The sequence below is a fragment of the Petromyzon marinus genome, chromosome 33, assembly GCF_048934315.1.
Source record: "Petromyzon marinus isolate PM22_M1 ecotype Great Lakes invasive population chromosome 33, UKy_Petmar_22M1.pri1.0, whole genome shotgun sequence".
Lineage (NCBI taxonomy): Eukaryota > Metazoa > Chordata > Hyperoartia > Petromyzontiformes > Petromyzontidae > Petromyzon > Petromyzon marinus.
In genome coordinates, this window is record NC_133699.1 from 5605233 (window position 1) to 5621531 (window position 16299).

The 16299-nt window shown below is 49.8% G+C and overlaps 1 protein-coding gene across 1 annotated transcript in view; it reads left to right on the forward strand.

The window, feature by feature from the left end:
- Positions 1-16299, forward strand: part of LOC116948353 (uncharacterized) — a 92546-nt gene that overhangs the window by 4328 nt on the left and 71919 nt on the right. The gene's annotated exons all lie outside the window — the stretch shown is intronic.

Here is a 16299-nt window from a genome sequence, read left to right on the forward strand (position 1 = left end):
CAACCCCCCCCCCCCTCATGCACCTTGCCGAACCTTCATAGGTGCTCGCTAACAGCACTTGTCCCGAAAGTCTGTTGAGGCTATAAGAGGGGTATTTGCCTTTGTGTCCAACGCCATTGGCTGCGTGCGAGGATTACTCCAGCTATCTCTCGCTGAATATCGTTCGGGTTTCGAGTAGACTAACGAAGTGGGCGGCACGTGGCTCGTAGCCACGGTCATAGCGACAGGTAAACTGGACATGGTGCGCCTGTGTGCGGTGATATTTTCCGGGTCAACGCAAAACAAACAAAAACAACTCAACACACACACACGGTATTCAATGTGCGTTGAGTTTGATTTCAGCAGAGTTTAAATGCGGCCGTAATTAAGCTCTGCTGAAATCAAACTCAACCATGGTGGTGTGGTTGTAATGGGCACTGAAAGACCCCCCCCCCCCATCATCGCCACTCGACTAAATCCCTCCTCCGTTGAACCCCCCCCCCCTCTTTATAAGTTGGTGCCTGGGCCCCTCCGCTAGGCCATGGCCACCGGACTAACTACGGCATCGGTGTTGTTGTTGCCGCTCACTCGGCGGGCCATTTTCTCACGTCAACAAGAAACCTCCGGTTTCACATTTCATAGAAGCCGCTGCTTTCAACTCTGTCCCACGCGCATCGGGACGAGAACCCACGGGGAGGAGGAGGAGGAGACGGTGAGAGTAAGACCTGCCGGGGATCTCACCTGTGACGATGTCATTGAGATATAATTAGTATTCAACGGAATGTAAGACGCACTACCAACATTGTGCCCGGTGTCAGTAAAAGTTATACAAATCTGGACACACACACACATCTACCGACCAGATCAGAATCAGAATATTCATTTACAATGGAGGAATCCGATGAGCTCTAAAACTATTTTTTCACACGTGTCCAGTAGGGGCATGTCAGAATGTTACAACAAACTTTTCCTTTAAACAACACAGGGGAGTGCGTCTTATATTCCGGAGGATTCGATAATTAATTCTGAGGGGTGAAGGAGGTAGGGAGGAGGTTGGTGGGGTGGCGGCGGGGGTGGAATTCCCCAGGAATAAGATGTCACAACTTTGACCCCGTCCCCGTTACCGAATACATCTCGTAAAACAAAGGGACAGCCGCCACCACCACACCCCCAACAACAACACCGCCAATCTCCACAACCACCACCACTACAACCGCCCACAAGCCTGTATAGCAAGTACAATGGCACACCAGTCATTATGGGCAGCCTTTGATGCATTGTATCATTGTGCGTGTGTGTGTGCGAGTGTGTGTATTGCGGTTGCCAGGGGCTTGATTTATCACCGAATATTCTCCGGGTGGCTGGTAAAGAATGGATCAGGAGGCAACGTGACCAGCGAGTTCACAAGCCATAGCGAGAGGGTATACTTGATGTGGTGTCCCGGGTGTTGTTGAATCGGACAGACGCGGCTGGTATGTAGCCCTGGCTGTCGCCTACGACGCGTGAGACAATATAGCGTTACTTGTTATGACACTCCACAAGCAGACGGGCCACGTACATGTTAGGGGATTAATACTCCTGTTCTTACGATGCATGTTTGACCATATTTCACCATTATGGTCAGTGCGGCTTGCTGGAGCTGTGGATGTCCAGGGCTACTCCAGGCGAATTGTTAACTGCCTCGCCTGGTATACAGGAAGTCGTGGGTTCGACCCCGAGCCTGACGCCTGTATATGTGGAGTTTGCGTGTCTCTCTCTCCCCGTGGTCGCGTGGATTTTTCTCCAGGTTTTTCCCTTCACATTTTGCAATATGCGTTTAGAGTATTTGGTTGTTATAAATTTCCACGTGATAAGCCGTTTCGTTGAGATATACTTTGTGGCCAGATCGCTTATAAAAAAGGGAGCTATGTAGCTCAGTGGGCATTACCTGGTAAAATGAAAAAAAGAGTTTAGTAAAGAGTTTCGTTTTAGATATCACTCGCTGCTGATGTTGGCCGTGGACGGGAATCGAACCCAATGGCGCGGTGCGCTAATCACTTTGCCACCACTCCATCCAGAACTCCTATGTGAATCTCTTGCCCCCTTATGTCTATATACACTGAATCAAAACATTAAGGCAAAGGCATAAGGGTCATGGCTCGAAACGTTAGCCTTTTGTATATTTCCCTGTTTTCTGTCGAATTGACTCCGAACGTAATGTTTTGTTTTGTATGAGTTCATTCATTCATTGCTTAATCTGCGCTAATACCGTTGTAGGCTATTACACACGAGAAGCATTGCTTTACACACGTCTTGGCCATTCAAACTCCGTTCTCACAAGACACAATGACCCTGCCATAATCGAAACACAATACGCGTGCAGTGTGCGTTTGTGTGCGTCGTGTGTGTGTACGTACGCCCACCCCCCCCGGCCTTCAGAGGTGCTCGCGAACAGCACTTGCCCCCCCAAACAGTCTGTAAAAAGTCTACACGGGGGATCTTTGTCTTTGTTGCACATGCACACATTGGGAAAGAGGGAGACTGAGGGGAGGGGGGAAGTAAATTGTGTCATGAGATGGTCCGTGGGTGGCTTTTTCTCCCTCTCTCTCTCTCTGGGGAGAATAGCGCCCATCTGTCGCCGCGTCATTATTCTGCTACAATGAGTCTATTGAGGCGCCCTCTCCGCACTGGTCATGTTCTCCGTGTCCCGCACCGCCCAACGCTTTGTCCGCCCGGTGTAAACACACACCTCCTGTGCAACAAAAAAAGCAAAAAGCCACGGCCGCGTTTGTTCCACCGAGTGTCCTGCGGGGGGATTTTCGCAAGTTCCCCAGTTCCCATGCTAAACTCGTTTCTTCTGCTTATTGCTCCACCGAAAAAAAGTTTGCCGCCGTTCAAATGCAAATTTTATCTTGCATCGTTGCACGCCGCACTTGCCCGATGATTGTTAAACGCCCCCCCCCACCCCCACCGCGAGATTTGGAGAATGCGCTGATTTTAAACGAGGTTAAGATTGCGTGCAGACGTGCGCGTATGCGTGTTCACGTGTGTCCCACAGGGCAGCGGCAGTGTAGTGGTTTACACATCGTGCTACGAACCCCCGCCAACCGAGTTGGATTCCCACTCACAGCCAAAACAAAATCAGTGACGAATATTTGAACCATTCCTGGGCGTGTCCCCCCCCCCTCCCCAAGCCGACATATTTAAACACAAGCACTTAAAATGTGCTCGACCTGTAGGATACAAAGCACTCGCCCGCCATAGGAACGTGGCATTTCATACTTTGGCTCGGTGCCACGACGAATGGAGATTACCAATGTCCCACGCTGGTTTGGGCAGGGAGGCACCTATTTACACTTACCTTTTGCCGAGTTTTGATTGGGGCGGTTTGCGACAGGCTTCTTGCTCGCGATCCTTGCGCCGTGCAACTCAAGGAGGAGGTCGCACATTTAACGAGTATTTATTTATTTTTTTAACAACAACAAAAAAAGGCAAAAAAAAGAGTTTAGCTTAGGCCAGTACTTCAAAGGGTGTCGGATGTGCATTTGGCAAGTCCGTATTTGGTAAGGGACAGGCGTAATTACGTACTCCCATTCGCTCGCAGATTCTGGCTCGGCACCAGACATCGGCCGAGGGAGGAGAGGCCCCCGGTAGCAATACGTGTCGGCCATGCGAATGGGACGAGATTCGGCGCCGCCGCAATGCGGCGCCCGCCCGATACTTTCTGTGCGGCCGATGAGGTTGACTCTAACCGGGGGCAATTTACGCTTCGTGCGTGTTGCGACGCGGAAATTTTGCATAGCAATAGGAGTCGTTTTGACGTTTTACCGAGTTTGTGGGGTGGAGGTGGAGAAGGAGGAAGCAGAAAGGCAGAACGTGGCTTTGGAACGGGATGAACACGACGCCATTTGCGGCACCCGTTTGGATTACGAATGTTCGTTGCGTCTAAAAAAAAACTTTTCTCCCCGTCCTCCCTAAGATGTGTGATTCTCATTTTAATGCGGTGATTCATGACGCTTCTGCTACCACTGCTACTTCTGCGACACGTGGCGTTTGCTTGCGCACATAAGCAATCTGTCTGCCTGGCCCAGGGCACTGTAACTTTGAGCTGCCCGGGGCTGCGATGATGTGATGTCTTACGATGGCTTTGTTTTTTGGCTTTGGCAAAATGTGTCCTGGGTACACCACATCTACATTTTTGGTGGGTGGAAATTTTCTTTGAGGACAGCTGTGATACATGTTTGGGAGGGCTGATTTTTTAAAAAAAATCTTTTTATTTGTGCGGAATTTTAAAAATTGTTATTTCTGAAAAAAAATTCGTGAGTGCAAGGTTGCCACTTGCATAGCACGTGGTCGACTGACGTACCCCTAGGAATGGGTTCACGATGGATCGGATCAATCCACCATGTGTCTGTTCGCGGTGAGCTGGTGCTCTCTGGCCGAGTCTGGATGTGAGAGGGTTCCCTGTGGAGGCTGTGCCACTTAACGCTAGAGCAAGTGCCGTACATATATTTCAGCGGGTTATGTCCTGTAAGCCGAACCCTCCCATAACCTCTGCAACGTAGTTCTTGTAAAATAACACGCACATTCGCCAGCTATAGACCATATTTTTAGTTATTTTATTATTTTGTTGTTTCCCTTCAACGTGACTTTACCGAAAGAACTAAGAATATGAATTACTGCAGTCACGAAAGCTTTAAATCAAAGCTATAGACCAGTCAAATTATTCTTTGTGACTGTTTATTTTTTTTTATTCCTACCACCATTTTGAAAAAGGTCTCTTCCCTGAAACGTTGTTGTTAAAACACAGTGGGTGCTTATGTAAACGGCTGCCACGGCGTACTTTGCTTAAATTGCCTTCTTGAATACTTTAGGGCAAATAACACTGACGGCAACCAGCTTGCACACGTCGCTACATGTTAACTCGCAACAGTTAATGTGCCAACGAGATGCTAAATATGTTTCTTCATGTATCTACCTGTGCTTGGCAGAGCTCTTTGGAGCTCGCAAGCTAAGCAGGAGGGGGCCCGGGGCCTGGATAGTGCTGTGCTTGCCCACCACCCTTGCATGCCAAGTTCGCTCTAAGGCGACTGCGTGGCTGTACCGTGGGTCGGCAGCAAACGGAGGTGCAGAAAAAAAACTGATATTATCGTGCAGTTCTTCTATGCTGCTATCTATATGCTATCCGCTTGGCTCAGTACGAACCCGTACTGAACCAAGCGTGGTGAAGTTTGGTCAAGCAATCCCCACGACCCCCACAGAGTGTGAGGCGGTACTCAGCTAGCAAGTGGATTGACGTGTCAGCCCTGACGGACTAAACCAGGGGGTCGGCACCCACAATAGCAAGGAGATTTTCTTTTTTTTTTTAGAATTCGGTCTTAAAAATAAATAAATAAATAAATCCCTAAATTTCAAGAGCCGCCAATGCACTGTGTGTGGAATACGAGACGGTGGTCCTTAATGAATAACGTCACGGAAGCAGTCACTTAAAGAGAGGCGCATGCGGCTTCGGAGCCGCAGGGATTGCCCCGACCCCCCCCCCCCCCCCCCTTGGACTCAACCCACGGCCACGGGACGTAAGACTCCTTCGTGGCGGCAGCGATATGGAGGCGAACTTCCACGCGAGCCACGGCGCGAGAGCCGAGGGCCGCGCGATTCACAGCGGACGCAGACTCCCCCCCCCTCCCCCCGCCGCGCGCCTCGCCGTTTCGCGATTTCACGACCGCTCCGAATGCGCCCGAGGTTTTCCACATCGCGGGGAGGCCGTGCCAGTGGCACCGACTCAGCCTCTCTCCCCAGGCCACCTACCGTGATTGCATTCGCAACAGCGATGTTTTTTTTTTGTTTTAAATCTCTGCGGCTGCGATTAATCACGGCGTCGCGTTTTGCCGCCCGCTCCCCACCTCAGCCCCCCCGCCCCCCACTGACCCCCCCCCCCAACCCACCACCAACGTCCCACAGGAAAGGCAGCACGCGGTGGAGACTTGTGTCGAGACCGCGAAGATTAGAGCGAATAAAGGTTGCTGCCTCAGCGCTTTGATTTCCATGCAATATGCAAACTGTGAGAAGGAAATGGACTCGTCAGCCCAGAGACATGTTTCTGAAAGGGCAGGTCAGACTGGGAGACCCTGCTGCTCCTGCTTCTCTGCTGCTTCTCTGCTGCTGCTGCTGCTTCTCTGCAGCTGCTTCTCTGCTGCTGCTTCTCTGATGATGATGCTGCTGCTTCTCTGCTACTGCTTCTCTGCTGCTGCTTCTCTGCTGCTGCTGCTTCTCTGCTGCTTCTCTGCTGCTGTTGCTGCTTCTTTGCTGCTGCTTCTCTGATTATGCTGCTACTGCTGGTTCTCTGCTGCTGCTTCTCTGCTGCTGTTGCTGCTGATTATGTTGTTTGCTGCTTCTATGCTGCTGCTGCTGTTGCTGCTTCTCTGCAGCTGCTGCTTCTCTGCAGCTGCTTCTCTGCTGCTGTTGCTGCTGATTTCATGTTGTTTGCTGCTTCTCTGCTGCCGTTGCTGCCTCTCTGCTGCTGTTGCTTCTGCTGCTTCTCTCCTGCTGCTTCTGCTACTGCTGCTCGATGAACAAAGTTAGCAAACAGCCCGACAAACACTTGAGCTGGAACAAACTGAGGGTTGGACCTTTCGCATGAATTAATTATTTTAGCCAAAATTATCAATTTTCAAACGCAAATAGCACACACACAGAGAGAGTTTGACAATTGAGTGACGGTGACGATTATTTTGTCGTGCGCGAGTGCTTTAAAGAAACGGAGCACTGACGGCACAGGTGGCAACTTCGGGGTCCCAAGTGTTTCTTTCCCAGGGCCAATCCGCCTCGCTGTCGTTTTTGAGAGCGAGAGGACCTCACAGCTGTCGTCGATAGGGGGAACAGGGTTGTACGCAGCCAATAACGTACAGCACAGCACAATTGTGATTTATGTAGAAGTTGACCAGGCACTAAGGGGTTCGAATGCTCGTCTGGCATTGCTGAGATCCTGGGTTTCAATTTGGTTTACAGGCACCTGTGGTTTAAACCAATCGTCGTGACCCAGCAAACATGGAACGTTGGGCTAGCGTTGGGCCAGCGTTGGTCCAACGGTGCCAACCACATCCCAACTTTGCGCGTGTTTACTGGGAGAGTTAATGGCCTTGACGCGGTCGACCGTGCAAAACATTGCCAGAACAATCCATTTGGGGTTTCGCTCAGCTTGGATGCAATTCTGTCTCTGAGAATTAAAGAATAAGAGTTTTTGGTTTGAATGTCAAAGCTGCGATTTGGTCCACCTGCTGTTGTTAAAGTCACTTGCTGTGATGATCAGTAAGTTTACAAATCAGTAAGTTTACAGATCGGTAAGTTTACAAATCGGTAGGTTTACAGAGAGCGCGAGCAATGGGTTCCCCTCTCAACGGAGCAGCACGCTTTGCATCTGAAGCCAATTTACGGGTGTGTGCGTGTGAGTGAGGTGTGTGTCTGTGCATGCACTTTGTGTGAGGTGTGTGTGTAAACATCGCCACTGGGGAGACAAAGGCAGCCGGGCGTGGTGTTGGCCACCCACCCCCTCTTGTGCCGTGTCGGCCTTTATAGGTGCTCACTAATAGCACTTGCCCCAAAAGTATGTTAGAGGCTACACGGGGGATCCTTGTCTTGTATGTTGTGTGTGTGCGTGTAAGAGCGGTGCACGTGAGCGTGTGGCGAGTTTGAGCTGTGTGTGTGTCTGTGAGGGGAGTACATTCACAACAAAGGCAAAGATCCTCCATATAGCCTTAACAGACTGTTGGGGCAAGTGCTGTTAGCGAGTAGCACCTATGAAGACCGGCACGGCACACCAGGGGGTGGATGGCCAGCACCACGTCCGGCCGCCTTTGTCTCCCCAGTGGCGATGTTTACACGCCGCATCAGGCACTCATTTGAGGCTGAGTCGACCTAGGGGAGGCCCAGGTCCGGTTCAGATAATTGAAGCATCTTCTTTGGTTCTTTCGGTAAAGTCACGTAGAATGAGAATAAAATAATAAATTGATTATCAATAAATTGATTATCAACAAATTGATTACCACTGGGGAGACAAAAATTGATTATCAATTTATTGATTATCAATTTATTATTTTATTCTCATTCTACGTGACTTTATCAATAAATTGATTATCAATTAATTATTTTATTCTCATTCTACGTGGCTTTACCGAAAGAACCAAAGAAGATGAATCCTTGCAGTCACGAAAGCTTTAAATCGAAATATAATTGAAGCAATTGGCGGGACCCCGGGGTCCCATCACTGCCCCGGGGTGGGAAAACCCGCGTAGCGACACGAGTCTTGTTGCCTTACCGACAACAAAACTAGCGGTCAATAGATTGGCCTCGTCGAGAGCTACTCGGGCACTAAGTTTCATAAAAAGTTGAAAAATTACATAAACACGTTAAATTCACTGCTTGGGGGGCGGCGGGCTCGCCTTGGCAAAGAAGCTAAGGATCGATGGCTGACCGGAGGGCGTCGTCGCCGCGCGCGACTGCAGGGGACGCCCCCCGGGGCTTGCGTTTTGCCGGTGGGGTGGCGCCCATCGTGTTGATCGCCGCCTGCTGCTGCTGGCGCTTGTTGGCAAGAGTCTGGGCGGGCGGCGCGTTGCTGTCAGGATCACGAGTGGGGCGGACTGAAGAAAAATAATAATTATTGACCTGATTTTTGCGGGACCCCGGGGTCCCGCCAAATGATTCAATTGTCCAACTGTTGTTGGCCGTGAGCGGGAATCGAACTCGGCTCGCCGCGTTTGTCGCGCAGCGCGCTAAACCTCTGCAACTACCGCTCCCCATTAACAGGAACTCGCACAACGCGCACGCGCCCACACTCTCCTCGGCGCAGTCACGGGAGGGGGTCGCGGTGATTTCTTTGCCTCGTGGGAGCGGTCGTAATTACGAGCGCCCTGGGATTCCCCGGCCGACGTCTGCCACAGCCAGCCTCTAATTGCAGACGTGACCCCTTCCACCCGGCCTCATCAAAGTACGTTAAGGTTTCCCGCGGTAGATGTGCACAGAGCGCAGCCGAAAACGCGGAGAGGGGGAGGTTATATAGCCGTGGGGGGGGGGGGGGGGGGGTTGGGGGGGTGGAGACCTGGGGAAAAAATGTAAAGGCGCATGCATGTGCATTCAATTGTGTGTCCCGGTTTTTTTTTTAGGATGCCGGCAGCCTCTGATTAATTTGGCAATTAACTGGTTAATTCATAGATTTATGTACTTGTTGCAGGGTTAAATTGGGTCCTAGGATGATGCAGCATAGTTGGTGGGGAGGGGAATAACCCAAAAAAATAAGCACGTTAATTGGAAAATGAGCTCTCCCGTGACCTGTCAGTGTAATTTAGCGGGACGGGTGGGTGTGGGCTCTCTGTGTGTGCTGCGTGGCGAGTCCTGTCTGAGCGTAACTGGCGTTTGAGTCATTCGCAGCCGTGAAGATCACGTCTCGCCTCTCTCTGTATTGTGCAGATGCTGCGATGCCAAAGGGTAATTCGGTCGTCGGTTCGGCTGTACGAGCTTCACTGCCTAGCGTCCGGAGTCCACCGCTAATCCCGCCCCCCCTCCCGCCTTCCTGGGAGATGGGAGAGACAGATTGAAACGCCATGGGTCCAGTAGTGTAACGAGCATGGGGGCAGGGGGTTCAATGTCCCCCTCCCGGTGGCCAAAGCTACGAATTGGGCCCCCCTTGACAACCACCATGAAATGTTTTTAACAACAGTGTAACAGAACAAAACACGAATTTGGTGAAGACGGAGCCCCCCAACAGCATTGCATGTTCCAAACCGTGAGCGAAACGATGTGATTCGGCAAGAGGAGCCACGCTATACAGCCTAGGTACGACCGGGCGAGACAAATCAAATATTGGGGCCACACCTGACCGAATGCCACACTCCCTGAACTGATAACGTAGCTACGCCACCGCACGTCTATCAGCCGTGCGTTGAACCTATCGCGGTTCAGCTTATTTCGTATGACGGGAAGTCGATCGGCCACGTTCATATCGAGGTTGGCGAGTGAGCTTCAGGAGTAGCCGGGTGAATGTGGGCAGTGGTGGTTACTGTGTGGTCTACGCTTTGGGATTGGTGACCCCGTGTGTGGGATAATCTTAATTTTTTTTCTTCCACTGGTTCGTCTGTGATGCGAAGTTCTCATGCGTTTCAGTGCAGACCAATTGCTTGTCGGTTTAATTAAAACCCGGAGGGGTATTTGTTAGGTATGGTGTTTCCACTACTAACACAGAAATTACAAAAAAACAACTGTACGTCGATTTATTGCGGTATAATATTCACAACGTCCAGGTCCTTCCCAATCCGCTGCTGGATGAAGACCTCCCCACACCGTTGTCAGTCATGGAGGTTCTATATTTAAAGCTTTCGTGACTGCTAGGATCCATACTCTTTGGTTCTAGTGGGTAAAGTCACGTAGGTGACTTTACCCACTCCAGCGCTGTCCTCCAGACAGTCTCGTCCCTTCACCTGATGAAGGCCGCTTGTGTTGTGGCTGAAACGTCGTGATTTTTTTTGTTATTTTATTTTCACCTACGTGACTTTACCCAATAGAACCAAAGAGTATAGTCATGGAGGTTGTCAGCCATAGTTAACCACGCCGCTCAGTGCAAGTTGGTAAAAGTGGGTGGCTGTGCAGAACCGGTTTAAATATCACTCGCCAGCAATTGACCCGAGATAAACTTTGCGCCACCGCTCCCCAATGTTACTGTAAAAATTGTTGAATAATGGAATCACGATGCGATTTCATTCTCGAGCGTGCACGGGCCGTGTTCATCTCAAGGTTTACAGCGAGCGGTGGAAATTCAACACCCCGACGGCGTAGGGACTCCCACGTCGTCCAAAGCATCTGTCCAGCACTGACGATGAGGAGGTCAAGTACCGTCTAGAGCAGTGGTTCTTCTTAACCTGGGGGTGCACGCTGCACCCCCTTGGGGTTGCGAGATGCCCTTCCTGGGGGTGCGAGACATGGCCAGAATTTTTTTTATCATCGAAACACAAATTAAGCACTAAAATTACTTTGTTTCATAAAACCCTTTGTATTTATTAATATTATACATTTGTTCTAACGATTAAGAAGCAAAGGGGTGCAAGTAATGCAATAAAGGTTAAGAACCACTGGTCTAGAGGGGCTATTCAGCGCTCCCTCTAGTGGAAGCCTTTGCCGCCGGCAGTGGCACGAGCAAGCACTTGCAGGGTTGCGCCTTTATTTATCTTTATTGGCTGGGAGTCAGCAGAGGGTTTGACAACGGTTTTCTAAACTGTTCATTAATCTTAAAACGCACCTTGATGCTGGGTGAGACTTTTTGACTCGGCCTATCATTCCTCTGGCGGGGAATCGGTAGAATGAGTACAACTTCGTGTCAACGATGGTTGTCCTATGGATGGACTTCACCTCCGCCATAGGAATGAGGAATGTCCACCGCTGGCTCTGCAGAGCAGCTGCACGATAAGCACCAACGCCGCTTATTCGAGCAGGAAATCACTTTGACTTTTGACTCTTTTTGACTTGTTTGACAAACGAGAGAAGCCCGGACTTTGGTTTGCACCGCGGGTGGTTTTTTGATGGCGGGGTGGGGGTGGCGGTAATGGGGGGAAAGGGGGGTTGGAGGGCGCGGTGGGATGGGACGTGGAGGGCGGCGAAAAAAAAAAAGCATTACGCATTTGGTCAGGGGGAATTGCAAAAGCTCAGAGTCTCGGTGGAAGTGGACTTCATCTGAAAGCTCCGTGCTCCTGGAGCCGAGAGCCGCATTCCTCAGCTGCTCGCGCCCGTAATTACATTAGGCGCGTCAGTTCTGATGGCCGGGATATGAACGCGAGCACGAGGGCGGCCCGCGAGATGCACGCGTGCGTGAATGAGTCCCTCCCACTTCCTCCCTCGGACATCAAATGGGGTGGTGACCGCGTCCAACAATCACGCTCGCAAATCGAGCGTGATTGTAATTGCTATTTAAGCGTGAGCTTTGCTGACGAAGTTTGAATTTCTTTTTTTTCCTTTCTTTGTTTTTTTTTTTACAAAACCGATGTGAAATTCGAATCTTTTCTTCTTCGTGAAACGTTGAAGCGTTTACGGTTTGTTTCGCCGTGAAGTTGACTGGACACGTCACCCAGGGCAACATCACATCTCATTGTGCCTGATATAGTCAGATCCAAGCAGGTTTAAGCCTGGTTAGTACTGGGATGGTGGACTGCTTGGGGCGTTTAAGGCATGTGGCTGAGACATGGCCAGGAGTGGGTGGGTGGGTGTTCGCCCCAGGATCTCTTGAAAATAATTTTGTGGCTCAGTGAGGCTTTTCTAGGAAATATAATTCTCATATCATTTCGTGGGATTTTTTTACATTTAATTTTTACGTGATAAGCCACTTCGTTGCGCTATCATTTTAAGGCCAGGTCGCTTCTGAACAAAACGCTAGTAGTGTGAGTGGGCTTTACCTGGTAAAATAAAAAAGTTTAGTGAAATGTTTGTGATTTGCTTACCTTTCTTATACTTTTCACTCCTATCGTGTATTTAATTATTGTTCGTTGTTGTAACGTTCTGACCTCCACCTACTGGGCTTCTGTGAAGAAGAGCTTGCTAGCTCATCGGATTTCTCCAGTATACATATTCTTATTCATATATATTTACATTGGCTACTTTTAACATGCTCATGCTGAATTTGTAGTATTATTGGCGGGTTCAGTGGCACGGATCAAAAACTGCATCTAACACAGGCTCACTAACCCCCCCCCCCCCCCCCCATTTCCACTCCAAGTGAGTTGCCAGATCCCACTTGCAGACTCCAGAGCTCCGGGATCAGGAATCAATCGCAGTTAACCTGGAGACCCCGTGCCCTCTCCTGTGCCTTCGCTGCTACGCAAAGACGCCGATTACATTCTAGCGATTTGTATTTCCTTGCAAAGGCATTATGAGAACAGAAACACGCGTCACATTCAATTGGAAGTGGCTTCTGCTCATTCCAATTATGTTTCTCACTTAACTTAATTTCTTAATATATCTAAATGTTATTTAGACAGTCAATTCGAAATAGGAGATTAAAAAAAAACATTTAAGTTCAATGGGTGGAGCGGTGGTGCAGTGGTTAGCGTGCTGCGCTATGAGCCCGATGGCCTGAGTTTGATTCCCGCCCACGGCTCACATCAGTGACGAGTAATATCTCAACCGGTTCTAGGATCTCCTTCCCCTGCTGTTCAGGGACCTGCGCTGACCAGCATTGGAGGGGGTTTATCCAGCAGTGGATTGACAAAAGGCTGCTGAATTATAAATGGTACGGTATTATATTAATTTGTTTACGGTAAAAACACGAGGTTCACATTTCAGTGACAGGCTTCATTCCCAATCAAGGTGACTTCAACATGAAGACGGCGGTTTGAACCGTGCGTTGAAATGTTGTAAACGCGTCCCGAGTGTACTCACGCTTTAAGTTATTTCTATTTATTTGCTTCTCCCATGAATCTTGAATTATATTTGCGCACAATCACCGTTTCCGCTCCTTTTCCCTACTTGCCCCCTTGCACTGGAACAAACTTCCCCTCCACACGAAGCGAGAAGCACCCCTCCCCCTGTCGAGTTTCCGCTCCTCCCTGGCCCCATCCTTCGTCCCAACCATCCCAAGGCACCTCCGTAATTCCGGTACCCACTAACCGCCTTCCCCAAAACCCCATCACTTTTATTTACCCTAATTGTACCACTCATAACCCGTGTAAAGCGGTTTGCATAAAAGCGCTAAAGATAAGATCTTCAACGGCGTGGAAAAGAGATATCCGCGCACCATCTGGGACTCAAATCTCAGCACGCTGCGTGCTTCTAACGCCATCGCAAGCCACGTGGCAGATGAGAGGCGTGCGACTCCACAGACCTGGCCTCAGACCACCGTCTAATTATAATTGATAAAAATATGGCCAATGGGTCTATGGACACCCCCTGTATATTTACTTCATAGGAACCGACCCACTGGGAGGCTAGGAATATATTGGTCCGTCAAATTCATTGACTCAGCAACGTCTTCTCCCCTGATGAGTTCATTAAATGTATTTAACGTTCAGGTCAGGGCTGAGGCAGTAAAGTACATCGCGATACTGGCCAGTGTGAGGTTGGTGATACTGGTCAGTGTGGAGTTAGTGGGAGAAGGGCAAGGTGCCAGACCAGTTCAGGTATCGCTCGCCACTGATTTTAACCGAATTGTAGTGGGGTCACTGGGTTCGCAGCAACAGCATGCCAAAAAACCCACTGCACTCCTGCTTACCCAACACCACTTACATACTGATTACAACAACAAAAACAATCTGAAGCAAATGAATGATTGACTGAATGCCGAAGTTAACAGAGTAAATAAATACGGTCTACAACAAGAGGCTCTCTGTAAGACCAGGGCGATGTGTGTCGAGTTTGTTTTGCCGGGTCGGCTGTTTGTGTTCTAGGGCATTTTTAGAGGTCGGTTCTCTGGGAGAAGGGACCACAGCCCCTGCTGGGTGGGGTCAGGGAAGTGTCCCGGCCACTTGAGAGAGATGACGATCGATTCACGAAGCCGCATGAATAAGGCAGTTGTCTCCTTGTTTTGTCAGACGGGGAATTCTTGACGAAGTGGAAATGAAGCCGCTGCCACTTGAGGCTTCTGTTTTCGCTGTTGACCTTGCCTGGGTTCAGGTGTTTTTTTGTTATTTGCTGAGCACAGGACACAAACGCCTAAAATGCCAAGCGGCCAGCAACTCATATCAACTATAGCAGGCAGGGCCGTCCATAGTTGGGGGGGGGGGGGGGGGGGGGTGCGGTGCCCGGTGCAAATCACAATCATAATCTTTATTTAGATTGGAGGAATCCGATGAGCTAAGAAGTTCTTTTTCACAGATGTCCAGTAGGACCGGGTTAGAAAGTTACAAAAATCACTCTGTGGACCCCCCGACGCCTTTGAACTAAGCCCGAAGTACTAATATACCACTGTGACGTTGAAGCGTGCCCCCCCCCCCCAAAGCGTGGGGCCCGGGGCGGTCTCCCAGATTCGCCGTACCCCTAGGGACGGCTCCCATTGGAGGTGTGAAAAGGTAATAGGTCATACTTCCCTTAAAATTTAGCAAGGTTATAAGAACTTGGGGAAATAGGTGATGGAAGGGATTCCCCGAATATATAACTGGTGACAAAACATGATTTGCCGGCTTTGACCAATCTATTCGACTTAAATCGCATGAAGTAGCCCTATTGTGTGTGTCCACATTTCTTAAATAATCTGTTTTAGTCTATGGGCTTTTCAGACAACTGTTATGAAGCAGCAGCGTTTGTTTAAGAAAGCAAACTGTGGACTGGTTAAGAACGTCTGGGTTTTATCAGCGGTTTCATGTCTTGTTAAATGCTGCTGGCAGATGGACTTACTTTTTTATTTATTTTGTACGAAGGGTACGGAACGCAGTTCCTCTTATAGAGTGCATGCTCCTACCCACGACGCCCCGCAGCAACGCCCAATGGAGCAAAGTCCGGTGGCTCATCGGTCGAGCGAGCGGCTCGCAATCGGAAGGTTATGAGTCCACACCACACTTTGGAGGTTGGCTCAGCCCATCCATTGTCCATCCAGGGTCAAAATGGAAGGACTCGTCCCCACCACAGGAACGTGGAACTTCCACCACTGGCTTAGGGCTGTCAAAAGGAGATGAGCACAGATGCGTTGAGGACCGTTTGAGCGAGGAAATCACTTTGACTTTGAACGCATCTCGAGTTGACGACGTCGAAGCAGAGTAGTACACACACATGCATGGACAGTATGGTGAAATAATTTCGCACCGTACGTAGCCAACCGTGCTAATCGGAGGTACGGGGGAAGAACAACAAACTAAAGACAAAAAGCAACTTGAAAGAAATACGTTTTTTTAAATCTAGATTTAAACGTGCATTGCTCCAGTGGCGTCCTAATATCTGAAGGAAGAGCGTTCCAGACGGCCGTTGAAGCGCATCTGAAAGCGCGCGATGCGGTGACCGTCTTTGTTCGATGGCCAGCCAAAATCCGCTGCTGCGAGGATGACCAGAGTGCGCGTGAAGGTTTATGCCCCGTGACGAGATCAACAAGGTATTGTGGTTCATTTGTGGCAAGCGCCTTGTGTGTAACGAGTGGGTTAGCGTCTGCGCAAACGCAACACGAACATCGCCGGGCGCGTCTCTCCACCGCGTGTTCGCTTCGACGGGCGAAATTCTGCGTCGCTTAGAAGCTGCGAGTGACTAAATAACCAGTCTGACGCTTCATTAAATGTCACTCGCGAAACAGGTGGTCCGACCGCATATCAGAGGTATTAATAAGCGAATGCTACGCGCCGACAGGATGGCGGTTAACGTGGCTGAACGTAAATCACTCCCCCCACC